Below are 20199 nucleotides of genomic sequence, written 5' to 3' on the forward strand. Positions count from 1 at the left end.
CCCCCGCGGTCTTTTTCCTTCCACCTTGCCACCATAGAGAAAGATGGAAAAGACGAGTGTGCGAACGAGTTTTATTTTTGTTCTCAGCGAGATGTTACGGTCTTTCCAAGTTTTAGCTGAGACATGGCACTCTTGGCCATCCCAATCCTTCATCGTACGTCCAGTTCACAGGAGCCATTATTCGGTAATGATAATCTAATCTAATTATAATTTGCTATCTAATTTTCTATGTAACAAATCACACAAGACCCAAAATAATAAAATGTTTTTACAAAAAAAAATTAAAACCGTCTCCCTCGTTTCTATTTAGAAGGAATATTTACGAATAGGGTAAATATATTTACCCTATTCGTAAAATATTCATTATACAGGGTGTTAAGGAGTATGTATTTCCCATAATTTCAAGGTCTTGTCAAGTCCACTTAGAGCCGAACTGCATAACTATTTACTTTTAAATTTTTAATAAAAATAAATATTAAATTTTTTAACTGACTGAGCTGGAAATCGAACCCAAGATCTCTCTGTTGAGATCCACAGCACTAACAATTGCTAGAGAGGTCTACATAACTCCGATACCGATTTTGCGCTGGTGCGGAGAAGAAAATATAATGTTGCTTTGCCGTATTGAAAATAATATACACATAAATTATAAAGAAAATATATATTTATAAAATTAAATAATTATATAAAAAAATTAAATTATAATACCGACTAACCTAGTATATTTTATCAATTAGTTTTGTCTGCCTTACACCCAAACACCTGTCGATGATTTTTATATGCATAAATTAATAACATTTTTTAGTTCCAAAAGTGTTAATGTATGTTTGTTAATGACGGACTCAGTAGGTAGGTACCACTACCTATATCCTTATTAACAACCTTTTTACCAGCATGTACGACTGAGTATGTAATTTTTAAGTTGGTTTATATTGTTTGCCGCTCCAAAGCAAGATCGCAAGCAATACTAGGCCTTATTTTTAACGTACTAAATTATTGACACGCTTTCCGAAGCTAATTGTATGTTGTTTTAATACGGCGCAAGATTCGAAAGTGGTCAAGCAGTTGCAGTTAGTCAGTGGAGCGACGTAAAACGCGTCGCGCGTCGATCGCGACATAAAAAAGACCCAAATAGAAAAAAAACGATTTGGCCGATTTAAAAAGTTTGAACCGTGCGGCGGGAACGTTTGACACAAGTCAAAATTCTTCGTGATTTCTTTTTGATGTGTTATAAATTGTGCTGTGTTTTAATGTTTTAAAATACGTGACACTATTACATAAATATTTTCGAAATAATTGCGGTCATTTACAAGAGGTAAGTGAGACGGCATCTCATTTTGTTTTAGCGTGTCGAAGATACGTTATCCTACCTTCTTTTTAAAAATTTCCAATCGGTTTCGGCAACTGATATTACGCCGGAATGCTGATTTATTGATTAGAAAAACATTGTTAATAACTAAGTTATAAGAAGGATGCATATTATATATATACTAATATTATACAGCTGAAGAGTTTGTTTGTTTGTTTGGTTGAACGCGAGAATTTCAGGAACTACTGGTACAATTTGAAAAATTATTTCGGTGTTAGATAGTTCATTTATCGAGGAAGGTTGTATATTATCCCCGTATTCCTACGGGAACGGGAACCTTGCGGGTAAAACCGCGCAGCGTCAGCTAGTAAATCAATATAATCAAATAAGCCTAATTACAATTCATTAATATTACTTCAATATATATGATAACATTAGACATATAAAATGGAGGTTATAATGATATGATTATATGATTATAATAATTATATGATTTTTCCTTATTAATATGGCTATTAACCACTGATATTAATATAGATTGTCAATTTGTTGGCTAATAATAATAACTGGGAGACCCAGCCGCATTCGGTGATTTTCTTTGTAGGACAGAAGAATACATATTAGTAAAAGATTTATCAACAATTACAAGAGTTATCAACCCAGCCATATCGGCTCACTGCTGAACACGAGTCTCCTCTCATAATGAGAGGGGTTAGGCTAATAGTCCACCACGCAGGTCCAATGCGGATTGGCAGACTTGACACACGCAGAGAGTTTAGAAAATTCTCTGGTATGCCCTCAGGTTTCCTTCACCGTTTGAGAGACGTGATATTTAATTTCATAAATGCACACCACTGAAAAATTGGAGGTGCATGCCCCGGACCGGATTCGAACCTACCGCCATCCGAATCGAAAGCAGAGGTCATATCCACTAGGCTATATCGGCTCTTGCTTCCTTGCTAGCTATACTATTGTTGATTCAAGCCCGGAGACTTAGTGGTATTTTGTTTGGTATAATTTGTATGTGGATGGGATGACAGACTTTTGTTTGATATTTTGTTTCAAATGGAACCGTTGTATCGCCCCCGAAAACTCCTCTTCTCTTAATAAATTTCTCCTTCCTTCCTCTTTTAAATTTCATGAAAATTATTGGACCTGTTTCCGAGATTTATATTAAACTAGCGGACGCCCGCGACTTTTTCCGCGTGAAACTCTAAGCCCCCCCCCCAAATTCACCCCATTCTATCATTAATATTTCGCATATTTTATAGTAATAAATAGTCCACAAATCATTTTACAAAACTGAAGGACAACCCCTGTTTCATCCCCTTCTGATTTAATTTTCGCAACAAAAAGAATTCTATAACCTTCTACGTATTATGTTCACAAATTATGCTAAGTTTCATTTAAATTCATTCAGTAGCTTCAGCATGATACCCGGTCAACAATAACACGGACAAACAGACAGACAGACAAAAAATCGAAAAAAAAATATTTTTGGCTTCAGTATCGATTGTAATGCCTTCCAAAAAATTCACAAAAAAATCTTTTCACTACTCTTGCTCAAAAACACTATCATATTACCACTCCACAGCGGGGCTAAACAAGCATTTTAGCATCTAGGGGCTAAAGTAATTTTGTTTTTTTAATTTTCGTATGTTATGAGTACTAGCCTAGTACTAGCCTACTTTATAACGAAGGAGGTTTTATTCGTAAATAGAATCATCTTATTAAATAAAGCCCTGATTGTTTAATAAAAATTAAAACTTGCAATTAGAATGAAATGCAGCGTTCTTGTCTGTGGATTGCGTTAATTTTTTTATTTAATTTTTATTGAGTTGCGAATAGAGCGAGATTTGAAGACATGGGACATCCTGTACGGTGTAATACTTTTGCCTTATTCTCATGTGAAAGAAAAATAAAATAAAAAAGCGAGAATTTAAAAAACAATTGGCGTGAATAATACACACTTGATCTTTTCAAGAAATTTATTGTAAATTTGTGACCGTAACTTACATATTGTTCAACGTTAATTGTTATTGTTGTCTTCATCTAGTGAGAATGGTGATCCTAATTTGGAGATGGATGAAATTTTCAATCTGTTACCATCAAAGTCGAGACGCATTTACTTAAATACCTACCTAGGTAAAGTGGAGAAAACAACAACGAATTGATTCACTTACGAAGGAGTTTTTTAAACTATTATCTCCCACGTTTATCCCACGAGGAGTCGAAAATTATGTTGCCGGGTAAAAGCATCTCCCTTAATATCCAATATTGTAGACTTTGTACATTTAATTTTCAATTAATATAAATCATTGAATATTGTACTAAACTATTTTATTTTCTCGCAATCGTAGTGAAAAGCAGAGTGTAACACGTGGGACTAAACCCATTATAAACTCGGTTTCTATTTAGGTGGCCCTCGCCTTCGTCTCGGGCCCTAAAAATACTTCGTATATAATGGGTCTTTTTAGCCCCTTGTATAACAATCTACTATTATACAAGGAACGGCAGTCCAATAGTAACCGACCATTTTAAATTTGTCTTTTTATGTTGTCTATGATTTTCCAAGAGAAATAATTTACATAGATATGAAAATCAAAACCACTTTTCGTTGTAATTTTAGAACTCAAGACCGAGTTCACCTATCCAAACCAAATGTTTAGGCTTTGTTCGGAATATTTAGTAGATTGCACAAAATCGGTTGTCATTTATCACATTTTTTGTAATAAATGAATTCATAAGCAGGAGTATGTTAGGGGTAGGGTGGGTAGGGAGGGGGTAGGGTAGGTTAGGGTAGGGTAGGGTAGGGGTAGGGAAGAAGTCCACATAAGTCAAAGCGAAGCTTGACCGGGTCCGCTAGTTATTTAATAAATGACACTATTTTGGACATTCTAACGGTACATTCATCAAATCTGGGCCCAGTAATGTATGGAAAATGGTTGTACATTTTAATTCGAATAAACACGATTGGTGTAACAGTCGCAATAGTATGAATATTAAATTTATATTTAAAAATATATAATATGTTATTTCTTCAAGCGAAGGTTAAACATTCATTTGGTAGTGTTACTCAAATATAAACAGTTTCATCATATTCAATATTATGTTATGAGGTTCGCTCAATACTGGTTTATATTTCGGAAATGTAAACTTTGGACTTTGAATGTGAATTGTTTAAGCAGTTACTTATCAATATCACGTCTTTTAAACTTATATTATATATTGCTTATCAAATGCGTTGGTTCGTTTCCTACTGTTTATAAATTATAAAGAAATTATATACGCCTAAACTCAACTATAGGGGTTTTTATTATTTATGTGCTTTTGCAAAAAACTCATGGTTTGCTGAGAGATAATGTTGAAAAGCTTAGCATGTTTAGTACGGACAGCTTTGCGCGCGTTGAAATCTATTTTAGAGCTAAATCTGTAGAAAGTACAATAAAATAGAAACAACGATTTACAGTTTTAAACTTAAAGCTGAAACAGATATACAGAAATTTTAAGTTATTGATACTGTTTTTTTTATTAAGTATATTATACAGAGTTTAACTCATATCAAGTTTTATAGCATATCAAACAAGTTAAACAAGTCTTGTACTTTCAGCTCGATCTAAACTTAGGTTTACTCCTAGGTTTTTTACTAGTAATCTGTTTGGTAATTTTAAAGATTAAATGTCGAGTATTTAATTTTTCTTTTTTTCTTTTTTCATTTTCCCTTTTCTATTTTGCTAAATATGTTTAAGGTACATAAATTGGCTCGATTAAGGAGTCTACTATGAAAAAAAGCTCAAAAAAATGAAATAAAGAAAAAAATTTCTGAAATAATAAATAAAATTATTCCTCATCGAAGATTATTTGATACTAGTAAAGTATGTTTACCTTGAAAAGTTCCTTCTCGGCAAATATCTCGTCATCATTGATATATAGTTAAGATAATAATAATGTATCCTAATATTAAAAGATTTATATTAAAATTGTGGAATCATTTAATTATTCCTGTAAATCTGAATTTACCTGCAATGGTGAAGGTACCATACCATCTTTTTTCATTAAAACTGTCTAAAGCAAGTTAGCAAAAGTAGGTAAAAGCAAGTCACGCCAACTTAAACGTTTAAGTTTAAATAACATGTGGATATAAAGAAAGAACGAGTTTGTTACGTGGACGTTACGTATACGTTACGTGCGCATGTCACAATATGTAGGTGGGTAATTGTGATAGTCATTTTTTATGTGCTCTATGTGGGTCTATGTGGTTTACCCGAGCTCGGTGAAGGGTGTTTTGGGACGGTTTGGTTCCAATCGATGGACTTTAGTTGCTAATTAATTACCTTCTCGGACCAGCCTTATAACCACGTTGCTAGATGAACTTCAAATTCATTCCACCCATGTTCGGCTCACTGTTAAGCTCGAGTCTCCTCTCAGAGGGGTTAGGCTAAATAGTCCACCACGCTAGATTGACAGATTTCACACACCTAGAGAATTGAGAAAATTCTCAGATATGCAGGTTTCCTCACGACGTTTTTCCTTCACTGTTTGAGACACATGAAATCCATCGCTACACGGAACAAGCTCCTATAGCCAAGTGTCACTTCGATTCTCTTTCCACGATCGCGAACGCTTCGAAAACTAGAAAAATGTATGGGAATGACAGATATAAATCACGTAATATTAGTCTAACCTATCTCATTCTGAGAGGAGACTCGTGCTCAATAGTGAGCTGAACATGGATCGTCAATGTATTTGTAGTTCATCTGACACCGTGGATATAAGGATGGTCCGAATGATATGTCCTGGTTTCAATTGGGCTACCTGCATATTGGGCTGTGGTCTTACGATCAGGTAAGTACTAGCCTAGCCCGAGCCACTAGCAGATCACTATAATACAAACTAAACAAACAAACTATATGTATTAGGTATAAATAAATATTTATTATAACATTAAAATAATAAAGACCAGGGAAATTATTTACAATATTTTAACTAATTACTTATTTTAAAATATTAAGAAGAACAACACAATATTTGTTCCTCAAGATTTGTTTAAAATATTTAGGTCTCACGAAAAATATTACCATTAAAAGACTATTATTAATGTATTAACTTAGTAAAGATAGTCTTAATGTATGGTAGTTGATTGATTCTAGCGGAAGATAATTCCAAAGAGAAAACCTTTACGTGAATCGCAAATTGACTCTTCACTACCGTGAATAATACCAATTTGCATGCCACTTGTTGAGCAGCGATTTTCTTTGCTTAACGTTAACTTTATTCTAGCCGCCCGTTTACCTTTTATTTTTACATTAAATACAAATTATATACACGTGTTATTATGTATATAACTAGCAGACGCTCTGCGGTTTCAGTTAGTTCTCGTTCCTGTGGGAATACGGGGATAAACTATAGATTATGTTACACGGTGAAGATGCTTTGTAAAACATGTTCTTACTTGCATAATATGAACAATACATTAATATCTGTAAATGAATTCGTCAAATGCTAATCTCTAATAATAATTCAACATTAGACAGAAAACTTATTGCTTGTTCCTTGACTAGACCTAGAGGGTGCGTACAACTCTCCAAATGATACACCCTCTGAGTTATGTTTCACATTCACACGCTTCCTGTTAAATATCGTTAATATACAAAGCTGTAAATAGCTGTAGATTTTTTAACTTAATCAATCTCCATCAGGTGAGACCGCTGTCAAATGTAACATACTCGTAAATATTCGTACTGTCACTGTCAGATGGCATTCTGTGTTCCCATAGTCAGTACCACATTCATCTACAGCCTATTCAATACAATTATAAACAAAGTGGTAAGTAGTTGAATGGGAGTAATTTTTATTTTAATCACTTTCCATCAGGTGAGATCGCTGTCAAATGTAACATAATTGCTCGTCCAACACAGAAATCGGATTGTTGAACGTGGAAACGCTCTGATTGCTTGATTATAAATCTTATTCTTTTATGAAACTAATCTTGCGTTCGCGTTTCCGAGACCGATTGTTCATGGTGATTTCTAATTTATAATTTTAAATTATTACTATTGATGTCGGTAGATTTTGAAGGCACAGCGGATTTAGTTGTCATCCAAATCAGCCTGTTTGAATGGCCTTCTACACTGACACCCTTGACTTGGAGCTTCGACACACCATGCTGCTAGATGGCTAGATGGCGTGTCTCGTTATATGCATCGTATGCAGGTTGGCGACTATAGGGTCATAATATTTCATCCTACCTCTAACAAATCAGTCCGTTTCCATTTTAGATTGCATCATCACTTACCATCAGGTGAGATCGTAGTCAAAGGCTAACATGTAAAAAAAAGATTAGTAGTGATAGAGCTATTTCTAACAGGGCTCATCGGTGAGCTTGTAATAAAAAAGTCAAGTAGGTGACTGTCTACACCAATAACAATAACACCTACTTGTTCCAAAACTTCGTTCTCACAGAGTACCATGTGGTTTTGGTTTGCGATATGAGATATCCAATATGAAATCTATTGTTACGCGGTTACTTTACACCTTACAATCGCAATGAGCTATTTGTGTAATAACACTTATTAGCTTCTGTTACAATCAAGGCTAATATTGCTAATAACTTATAAGACCTCGTATAAAATATTTAAATTTACAACTTTTCTATACATTGACCTTATGCCGCCAATTTTCAATTAGGAGTTCTTTATAATAATATTAAAAATACAAATTTTGACTTTTTAAAAAGACCAATATCCCCTTTCTCCTTAAAATAACCAAGGCATGTGACATCAAAGCCGTTAACAAAAAAAAAAACCATTGTTTAGCAATAATTAACAGACACGAATATGTCAATTTACGAGTATAACCATCCTTTAGTTTCACCCACAAACATGCTGTCTGTAATTTATACTCACTCACACTTTCATCAGCGATAGACGTCCACTGTTAGACATAGGCCTTCCAAACTCTACTCGTACGATGATGAGCCGCCTGCATCCACGACTCGCGACTCGCTTGTTGTTGATCGGGGTGTAAGGGAAAGGCAAGCGCAGTATTCGTCAACCTCCCCACTTTGAGGGATGGCATTATGCGAGTCTCAGGAATAACTTGGATGCAAGCGGCTCAGCAACTGTAGACAAGTGGCACGTCGATTCTCTATTTACGATCGCAAAAGCTTCGACATCTAGAAAAATGTACTCGTATAGGAATGACATTTGCTATTGACAGGTGACGTGATCAAGATCTGTCATTCCCATACATTTTTCTAGTTTCCGAAGCGTTTGCGATCGTAGAAAGGTAATCGACGTGTCACTTGGCTACAGGGACAGGACTGTCGTCTTTTGGAGCTCTTAAAAAAGGCCTATAAGTATTTTTTTTTTTTAATATGAATATACTTAAACAATACACATCACTATCTAGCCCTAAAGTAAGCATACAGAGTAACTTGTATTATGGGTGCTAAGATAGTTGATATTATAATATTAATATACAATTATATACTACATATAAATACTTATATAATGTATAAATACACACAGACACTGGAAAACACCCATGCTCATCACACAAATATTTTCCAGTTGTGGGAATCGAACCCACGGCCGTGGATGCAGAAAGCAGGGTCACTACCCACTGCGCCACGCGGCCGTCGAAGTAATGCAGTCGTTCATCGACTGATATGATGATGATGATGATTAAGAAGCAAATACTATAGTATAATTTTAACTACATACTACTAGTATAAAAACGACGCAATGATGCCAATAACAAGTAAGAAATACCCAATATTCCCCATTTCCCTCTGACTAAGTGAAAATCTGGTACTCGAATTGGGTAGTCATCGTGTCGGCTTCAGTTTTCACCGAGCACGGCGTATGCAACTCACGTAAGGTCGTATTGCGACATTACGTTAGGCGTGTGACACAATAAGTGCGGATGTGCTGTAAAGTAAAGCGTACAGTGAGACAGCGGTGCGATATTGGACTAAATCTAAACTAAACTAAACTAAATCTAAACTAAACTAGTCCTTATTTGATAGACGCCTAAAATAGGATCAGGATCCGAGGAGCATTTTTACAATTGATTACTATCAAGTTTTTTTACCCTGACAAGAATTTACGTAGACAAAAAAGTTGAGCGTCTCATCAAGATGAAGCTCTTTACGAATAATTAACTTGATTAATAAATTGTAAAGATGTTCCCCGGATCCTGGACCATAAATATTTATACTCAAACTTCTTTTATCATGTCCCAATATCAACGAAACAAAACATTAAAAGTTTATTGTTATGCCAGGATACCTAGGACTATAATAGAATAGCATTTTTGGATCAAAATTACCGAATGCCCGTTTTTCATCGTCACTGGAAAAATATATGCTAAAGATGAAGTCTAGAAATGGTTTGGTATAGTAGTTTGATAATTCTGTTAGACCAATTAGAATATCGTGGGCACGTGACTCATATTATTTGGTCCGCTATAAATAGTTTTATCGCTATCGTTTCGCAATATCGCTTCAGTATGTACATTACCTTAGGCGGATAATTTTCTTTTATTTTATCTCAACGGAACTTACGTGACTGTGTTTAAGGTCTCGGTTGAGAAACTACAGTTCAGAGTCACAACATTAGTAGAATTATTGCGTTCAAAATTATGGTAGGTACCTACATAACAATCAAATGTGTTAAAAAAATACACAATCAAGCATTATCGTCAAGACGTTACAAGGAAAAAATATAGCAGATATATACTTTGGAAAAGAGTTTTCAAAGGAGGCGATTTCAGTATTCACACCTTACATAGTATCTACTTAGGTAATTTGTTTCTATGCCAACATGTCATAAATTAAACTAAAATTACTGCTTTATGGCTTAACGTCTTGGTCGCTTACTGTGACCTTCATAAAAAGTTTCAAAGTCAATCAGCGGGCTATGGCGCGAGCTATGCTTGGAGTTTCTCTGCGTAATCGAATCAGAAATGAGGAGACCCGCAAAAGAACCAAAGTTACTGACATAGCTCGGCGAGTCGCAAAGCTGAAGTGGCAATAGGTAGGGCACATAGCTCGAAGAGCCGATGGACGTTGGTGTCCCAAGGTGCTGGATTGGCGACCCCGCACCGAAAAGCGTAGTGTTGGTCGACCCCCCACAAGGTAAAACATCAGGACATCAAGTTTCCTCAGATTCCTTCACTTCCGATAGATTATAATATATCGAAAAATAACACGTTAAATTGTAATCAGTATTTTCAGTTCACAATATAACGGCAGATTATAATATCACGAGTGAGATTGTAAACTAACGTATTTTACAATCTAACGGTGACTTACATACCTACCCCATACAAATTGTATAAGTTAAAATACCTACCTTACAGTTTCAGATTTATGGGTCTGCCTAGCACCTGTAAATCTGAAGTTAATCCTCATGGCCGAAATGGGAAAAACAATTTGACACACATAATTATATCAATAGTGTGAATATATGTGTATTATAGATAGCCAACAGTTAACCTTGATCTTCTTTATAAAGGAGCGATTAAGCAAGATCTGAACCAAAACATTATTGCGAATCGTGTAGCAACTCCTCACCTTTTAAAATAAGTTTATTTTGTTAATATGAATGTTTACGAAATAATCCACTTATATGGATATGAGAAATATGTGCTTGATAGAAACCATTCATAGTATATTTTTAAAAGTCAGAAATGGTTTTTTCTTTTATTCAAAACACTACAACAAATTATTTTGAATAACCTTTATAGAATAATATTAAGAAATATTTATTAGAACCAATTATTTTAGTTCAGAGAAATTCACAATACGCACCAAAACAACGCCATGAGCAGAGTGCATATTTCTCTAACTCTCTTAGTGAGTGAGAGTGATCCAGTGCCCAGCAGTGTACTATAAGTTATAGAGTCTGTCTCTGTAGAGTTGGATACTCTTACTCCACTCTCCTCACTCTCACTCGCCACAGAGTGGTTTCATGGTGGGCAGGGTTCGCTAGCATAAATTTTTTTTTAATTTATTCCATTAATAATATACGAGTACACAATAGCTTAATCCAATAAATCTGTTTACAATCGTCAGAAGGTACCTATATAGGATAACTTTAGTTAGAACCTACACATCAGTTCTCTTTTTTCAGCTGTTAATGCTTCGAAAATTAAAATAATGTATGGGAATTACATAATATGACATATCTGATTGATAAATCGATGACCTGTCCTACCGACAACGATTCTCATCCCCATACATTTTTTTTAAAGGTTTAAGGCCCGTAATTCCGAGGCCAAGACTAATTTCGGGTCGTTGAGCCACTGGTGTCATGACTTTCAGTTTTCGTTGTTAGGCAATCGAGGCGATTTAAAGATAAGCCAGCGGAAGTCATTATAATAATTATTTTTATGTAATTGTAATGTGCGCATCGTGTCGTGACAGCGTGGCCTCTCTGTCGTACTGTGTCACAGCCTTAACCCAATAATTGGGCAATTACAACTTATATAGGAGTTAAGGTCGAGTCGCGATGGATGGGCTAATGGTCTGAGAGCCTGCGATAGTCAGACATGCCTTTTCTTATTCTATACAAGTTAGCATTTGAACACGATCTCACGGTAAGTGATGATGAATAAGATGAAAGCAGGCTAACTTGTTAGGTGTAGGATGAATATCCCTTTCTGTTTCTACACGACATTATACTGGGACGCGAAATCGCTTGGCGGTACGTCTTTGCCGGTAGGGTGGTAATTAGCCACGGCCTAAGCCTCCCACCAGCTAGATCTGGACCAATTAGGAAAACCTCAAGCTGCCCAGCTGGGGGTCAAATCCAGGGCCTCCGTCATTAAATCCACCGCGCATATCCCTGCGCCACGGAGGCCGTCAAAAACCTCGCCTAATTTTGTGAACGCAGAAAGTTCGTCAGTCTATACAAGAAAGAAAGAAGAAAGAAAATAATTTTATTCACTTTTTAGTGAATAAACTTATACCGCTACAATAGGTAAGTACGATGGACAGAGTTTAGGCTTTTGAAATGTTTTTATGGCCCAGACTCTCAACCGTACAAATTACATTCGACAAACGCCATTAAATATTAAAAAAAGAGAACTTTAACCCGTCTTAGACCCGACTGGTTATGCGAGTCGCGAAGCTCATGCGGGGGTCAAGTCTGGAGACTGATGACTTAATTTTTCATGATATCCCGAACCGTTCCAGGTTGATAAATTATCAGCTTTTCATAAAATGAGGTTCGTCTAGCTATGGCAAGCACTCGATCTGTAATGTCTTCGCCTTGCTTGCCTATTATGTGATTTTCGTAGGATTCACAAACTCTTAAAGTCTTTATTTAAATTAACCTAAATAGGCTTTTGATGCTTACAAAAATAGATGTAAGGCTCACCGTCGCCTTATATATTTTTTGCAAGCATCAAAAGCGGATAACGGTAATCACGGACTTACCTACTCGTATATTTATTTACAATGAATAGTTAATTTATTCATTGTCAAAGACTGACGAATACAAGATGTCCATAGCCACTAAAAATCCTCTACGTACCTTTCACTCCGAAACCGGAGCGTATTGCGTATTTTGATTTGTTTTCGCAATTGGACATTGTAGTATCATCTCCGGACTCCTGTAGGATATTCGGTATTCGAAGAGCAACGTGGGATACGGAGAGGATTGTTATATTTTCCATATTTAGTACACTTATTTTCACAAAGAGCCACAAAATCAAATGATATATGAACATTAGAGAGCCGTGATAGCCCAGTGGATATGACCTCTGCCTCCGATTCCGGAAGATGTGGGTTCAAATCCGGTCCGGGGCCACCTCCAACTTTTCAGTTGTGTGCATTTTAAGAAATTAAATATCACGTGTCCCAGACGGTGAAGGAAAACATCGTGAGGAAACCTGCATACCTGAGAATTATCTTAATTCTCTGAGTGTGTGAAGTCTGCCAATCCGTATGGGGCCTATTATTAGGGGACTATTGCCTAACCCCTCTCATTCTGAGCGGAGACTAGAGCTCAACAGTGAGCCGAATATGGGTTGATAGCGATATGAAAACATGTTCGTGAAAAACCACCGACAATAAGTCGTACACAGCATTCATCAGCCAGAAAAAGTACTAAAACATACACAAATGAAATAATATCGACGTAGTTATAACAATTTTCATGCTGCGCAATAGGTAGGTACATTAACACGTTTCTTGTCGAAACTTCGTTAGTATAATTAGCGACTTTGGTTCGGTATAAAGAGGATGAGCATTGCCTTAAGGCATAATGTTCAAGGTCTGTAACAATAGGATATGGACGGTATGAGTACTTTACAAATTACAAATGAAGTGTAACCGAGTTTGCTTTTAATATTTACTAATATAATTCTACGTAATTTATCTTGTTTGCCGCTTAAACATGTTAGATGAAGGAAGTGAACTTAAGTTATCTATGTGCATATTATTCTCAATGTTTTGTAGGATTCGTACGCGTGAATTTCTGTTTTTCACAAATCGGGATAAAAGTAGCCTTTAAGATGTTCCACAATTTCTGCTACCTTCCAGTGAAAGTCCCATTACGATCGGTTGAGCCGTTCCAGAGATTAGCCTAGAGTCTAGACAGACAGGAACACAGATAAACAGATAAAAATTCAAAACAAAAAAGCTTGATTATGTTTTAGTATCATAAAAATAAAAAAGCCGTGATAGCCCAGTGGATATGACCTCTGCCTCCGATTCCGGAGGGTGTGGATTCGAATCCGGTCCGGGGCATGCACCTCCAACTTTTCAGTTGTGTGCATTTTAAGAAATTAAATATCACGTGTCTCAATCGGTGAAGGAAAACATCGTGAGGAAACCTGCATACCAGAGAATTATCTTAATTCTCTGCGTGTGTAAATTCTGCCAATCCGCATTGGGCCAGCGTGGTGGACTACTGGCCTAACCCCTCTCATTCTGAGAGGAGACTCGAGCTCAGCAGTGAGCCGAATATGGTTGGATGACGTATCATAAAAATAGCTATGTTACTGCTTAATAGCTATTTTACAGTTATTTTGAAATCACAGACAGACAATTTATTTTTTGTGTGTCCGCCTGTGTGTGTCTGTATGTCTGTGATTTACAAACTGTTGCGATTTGGATGTGGTTTACTTATTTGAAGGCATATTTTTTCTGGTTAGGTTTTTAGTACGTATAGAATATGAACGTGGTTCGTTCTACTAGTAATAACATAAGCTAGCGCTTTACCCACTCTTGGGTCGCGATCCATACTTTAGGAACTCCTGGTCTAGAAGGTCTCCATAAATCCTCCCCTCTTTTCTATAGGAAAGGAAGCCTAGCCCTGTAATAGTATTTTAAATAATGTTATAATGATGATTGATGGATAACAAGGCATGTTCATTTATAAAACTTATATATTAACTTATATGGCTGGTGGGAGGCTTTGGCCGTGGCTAGTTACCACCCTACCGACAAAGACGTACCGCCAAGCGATTTAGCGTTCCGGTACTATGTCGTGTAGAAACCGATATAGGGATGTGGATTTTCATCCTCCTCCTAACAAGTTTAGCCCGCTTCCATCTTAGATTGCATCATGACTTACCATCAGGTGAGATTGTAATCAAGGGCTAACTTGGAAAGAATAAAAAAAAAAAAAGAAACTTGTGAAGTTATGTGAAATTTAGATGGCAATTTTGTAACATTACGAGTATAAGTCTGAGAGAAATGTCATAGACTTTGGCGCAAGGCAGTAAATGATTTAAGTATCCGCATACGAGTGCGACATAATTACTAAACTGCGTGTAACCGACTCTCTACAGATGAAACCTTGTAGATATACGAGTAAATGGTTACAGAACGAGAAAATAATATTTTGTTGTTTTCATAAATATTTAGCTCCATTATTAGATACATAAAGAACAATTATTTTTAACTTCAACGTACGAGTAATTTCCGTTCCTTACGTTATTTGCTGAAGATGTAGGTTCCTAATGGTGAACGAATTTTCAAATAGTTCAGTAGATTCAAACATTACCCCCTCATCATCATCATCATTATCAGCTGATGGACAACCACTGCATGGACTCTTGCATGGACTTCCAAAAACAACGGTCTAGAGCCGTTAGCATCTAGTGGCTCCCTGCAATTCAGTTGATGTCCTCGGTCCACCCAGTGGGGGTTCGACCAACAACAACAACAACAGAGAACAACATTTACATTTATGTATATTCCGTGCCGCAGTTATGTGTGATTTGAACTTAGCTATTGAGCCTTACTCCGGCAAAGTCTACCCTGATCTCTACTAGATATAAGTTGCAGGGTGATATCAGTCCTGGATTAGCCTATAAGCTATTTAAGCAACTACTTAGGACATCCCGTATAGGGATGACCAGCGATGACTGGGAAAAAACCAACTTAAGAAATTTCAACATTCGAGAGTTGATTACCATATTCTACCTACGGTACATATTTTAAAATGAATTCTTTGATAGCCTACAGGTGAAGATTGCTTCACCTGTGGGCTATCATGTAACCCTAATCCGGCTTTGGGTGAAATACTTGTTAATTAATGCTGAATGATGTAGAATTTATGGTCACCTAAATATATTTTTAATTTCTTAATTTATGAAGTCTCTTACCGACGTATTTTCTTAGAACACTATACCAGGATATGATTAATATTCCCATAAAATATCTGAATATATAGAACTCAAAGGTGGCTAACTGACATTATGATCTGTCATCGCACAGCCCAAACCACTGGATGGAGCGGGTGGTGATTTGGTATGAAAATAGATTTTACTGTGGTGTAACACACTTTTCATCCCGGAAAAATTCCCATTCCCGCTTGATTTGTGAAAAACTTATCCCTCCCGGACGAAGTCGCGGGCGTCCGCTAGTCTAATAATAAAAATAAAATAGAAGTGTATGTCTCTGATTTTATAAAATAGTGTTTTCTCAATTCATCATCACCATATTCGGCTTGATGTTGAGCAAGAATTTGCTTTAAATTAAATCTAATGCCTCTCAGAACGAGATGTTAATAGGCTAATAGTCCACCACGCTGGCCCAATGTGCATTGGCAGACTTCACAAATATTATAGAGAATCAAGAAAATTCTCAAGTGTGCAGGTTTCCTCACGATATTTTTTTGCAAATCTCGGGAAACTATGTATTTTTTCGAGACAAAGAGTCTATGTGTTATTCCAGCCAAAAAGCCAAAAAGCCAGTTGAATTGGTTTTCTTATTTTTGATACAAAAACAGCTGTATCGTACATAAACTCTGTGATAGTGTGAATGGAGACCTAAGAGTTATAAGTTTTAAGTTTCTTATTTTAATTTGTATTAAGAGCCATTACACGTTATGCCCTTAACTCTTGAAGTGAAATGTTGTTTTTTGTCCCAAGTTATGTAAACATTACGTACCTACCTACTTAGTTTCTTATCGCAAGTTGTAAAGAACAAAAGATGTTTTTAATTCTGAAAGCGTAAAATAATTGTTCCCACCATATCGTATAGTGTAGTGGAGGGCCAAAAACTGATGCTTGTTAAAATTACGATTGGAGAAAGTCAACCAAGAATAATACCTACCTTTCATACAGAAAAAAACAATCATGATTATCGGCCAATTTTATTTTACATTGCATACAATAAAATAAATAAATAACAATAGATTTGAGAACCTCTTCCTTTTTGAAATCGGTTATAAATAGGACATTTTAGGCTTTGACCCAACAACCCAAACCAAGTTGGATCTTGGGCTTAGTATGTTTTGACTATGTAACCATGTAAGTATGTATGTGTGTTTGGCTGGCGGGAGTCTTCAGCCAGCAAAGACGTACTGGCAAGCGATTTAGCGTTCCGGTACTATGACGTGTAGAAACCGAAAGGGTGTTGATTTTCATCCTCCTTACCATCAGGTGAGATTGTAGTCAAAGGCTAACTTGTAAAGAATAAAAAGAACCATTATCAGCCTGTTATCGCCGCGTTGCAACGATTGCGTTACGGACGGCTTCAGTGTGCTCGTGTCTTGGCGTTCGAGCCGTCCACATCCCTTGTTGTGTAATTCTTTATGGGTTACTTGGGATAGGCGGGGAGGATGACTTGAGTGGAAAAGGGGAGTGTTTGTTAACAGTCAAAGGTACCTTTAACCCTACACACAACGTTCACAACGTTGTGTGTAGGGTTAAAGTCAGAAATGGCAGAGAATGAAGTCACGTTGCGTGACTTCATTCTCTGCCATTCTAGGGTCTTATTTTTTTTACAGTTTGATTTGTTAATTAAGTTATCCTGACAAATTATGTGAATCATAACCTTTGTTCGACATTAGTTTTCTTATTTTTGTAATCACCTTTGAGTCTGCCCCATTATGTTAATGATAATGACCGAAACCTACGTCTTTTGGCTTTTATACCCCCTGTATAACAACACCGACTTCCAAACTCCGGGCTGCTTGGTGCTTGAGAGTTTATTACATCCAAGAAAAGCTAAAAAGTATTTCATAGCCCCACCCATGACGTAGTAATTCTAAGCCTATTTTAAGTTATCAACGAGACAATGAGTACATATTAGTATGGATTTCGCTTACGAATTGCATCATATCAATCTCCGCGATGTTATTTGTATCATAACCACCTGTTATTCGCGTAACGCGGTTTGGCAACTCACTCACGGTATTTCCTGTATGAAAATAGTTAATTGCCTTCAATTTAACAACCTGATTTATTGATTTAAAACTTCGATAGCTCATAGATTAAAGCATAAAGAGTGTTTGAAATCCTAGGTTATAGATTCAATGCCATTATTAAATGTATTTCTAAGTACGATACTATTATAGTCTAACGGCCATATTTATAAACTCGGATTAAAAATTTAAATCAATTCTTTAAAGTAAAGTGGATTAAGAGATAGCTCTGGAACAATAATGCGAATATTCGTGATGTTATTGCGTATGTGAAGCAAAATATCGCAGGCTATAGTCTTGATATTTTGTATAGACTAATGGTTCCTGAGATTAACGCGTTCAAGCAAACAGACAAACAAACTAATCAGCTTTATAATATTAAGTATAGATTTTATGCAGCTATCACAATCATGGCAGTAAGGAGAGAGGGCGCGACCGTCGCGACGCATACGCGGGCTCCCGTTATTTAATTTGTGAAAAATAGTTTTTTGTTCAAATTTACACATAAATCTGATCAAATTATATACATAAAGTGGTGATAGCTCAGTGATAACGTTTGCGATCAAAAAGGTTGTGAAAAACAATAATAAACTGGCATAACAATGACAACAGTGAAAACGTTAACAAAACTATGAAATAGTTGCGCATAAACTTTAATAAAACGTAGCATCTGTGAATTATAATCTAATATCAACTCAATCTAGTACTCTAATGTTGTAAAAACTTTAAAAGGACTATATTGCAGCTAAATAAAATTCAAAAGTGTCGTGTAACTATCATATGTTTGTCTGTACTCAAGGTCATGTTCAGTAGGTCAATTCCATATTTACCATATAAATCTTAAAAGTGATTCGAAAATCTATTTAAGTGTTCAACAAAAACTGTAAGTACATAAATTTAAGTGACTGTGACGATAATTATTGACATATATATGAATTAAAGTGAAAATGATGAAATACCGTTTTTATTGACATACCTACATGGACATTATTTAATGAGTACGTAAAGGACAATAATCGAAATAAAAGTGACTTGAACAATAATGCTATACAAAATTAACGTCTGCCATACTGAATTAGTGACATTTCTAACTAAATTGTATTGAAATAATAATATTAAAATCCCAAAAATACAAGACTTATATGACTACTGCCATCTATTGACGAGTAGAAAAATAAATTACCTATTCTAAAATACTTCGCAAACTTCTCACTAGGTGGAAGCACTGGAATTTTAACTACTCAACAATAGAGGGCGCTGTTATAAATATGGACGAAATTATGACAATTTTGATGCAAATTAGGGAAGATATGCAATGCCAAAAGCAAGACATGGCCAAAGTACAGGAAGATTTAAAAACCATAAATGAAAATATAAACCAAAAATTTGAAAATATAGAAGTAAAAACGAAAGAACTAGAACAAAAATTAGAACAGCAGCAGATGCATTTAGATAGACTAGATCAACAATTGAAGAAAAGGAATATTATAATTTTCGGACTAGAAGAACAAGAAAATTACTACAGTCAGTTGGAAGAAATAGTATTGGACTTATTAAATAAAGTTATGAAGATACCATGTGATCAAAGAGACATAGAGTCGGTGAAGAGACTGGGGAAAAAGAAGGGGTATGTTAGACCTGTCGTGGTAACTTTAACAACAATGGGTTTAAAATTGAAGGTCTTACGGAGCAAGAATTTGTTAAAAAATACAAGAGTCTACCTAAAAGAGGATTTCACACCTAAAATTTTACAAAAAAGGAAAGAGTTACAAGAAGAATTTTTATCTAGAAGAGAAAAAGGGGAAAATGTTGTGATAAAGTATGACAAAATCATAACATTAAACAGAAAGAGCCCCTTATTAAATAAAACAAGAGCTCTACAAGAAAGCCCAAAACATAAACATAGAAATAATAAAAGAAAACCACCTGCCTCCCCAGATGCTCTACCAGAAACCAACCAACCTCTGTTAAACAATAATACTCGTAAAAAGAACAAAACCAGTATTGAATCATATATGACACCGAAACCAACTCTACCAATCACAACATCTTCATCTTCTCAAAATAATATTACAAATTCTATAGAACAGACACAAAGACCATAGCAACGAAAAGCCTCTCTCCAATCCGTAGAAAATTCTGTAATAAATACAAACAATATCTCTCCCAAGCCGGCTGGTCCCCGAGGGAGTAGTAGACCTCCACCCTCCATTCAGCATCTAT

The 20199-nt window shown here is 35.8% G+C and overlaps 1 protein-coding gene across 1 annotated transcript in view; it reads left to right on the top strand.

Moving 5' to 3' along the window:
* Window positions 1-1063: 1063 nt before the first annotated feature.
* The window catches only part of LOC112047732 (scavenger receptor class B member 1), a 109358-nt gene continuing 90222 nt past the window's right edge, over window positions 1064-20199 (top strand). The window contains exon 1 of the mRNA XM_024084947.2: window positions 1064-1315. The gene's annotated coding sequence lies outside the window, so the exon portion shown is untranslated. The remainder of the gene's footprint in view (window positions 1316-20199) is intronic.

The sequence above is a fragment of the Bicyclus anynana genome, chromosome 8, assembly GCF_947172395.1.
Source record: "Bicyclus anynana chromosome 8, ilBicAnyn1.1, whole genome shotgun sequence".
In the NCBI taxonomy this organism is placed as follows: Eukaryota; Metazoa; Arthropoda; class Insecta; order Lepidoptera; family Nymphalidae; genus Bicyclus; species Bicyclus anynana.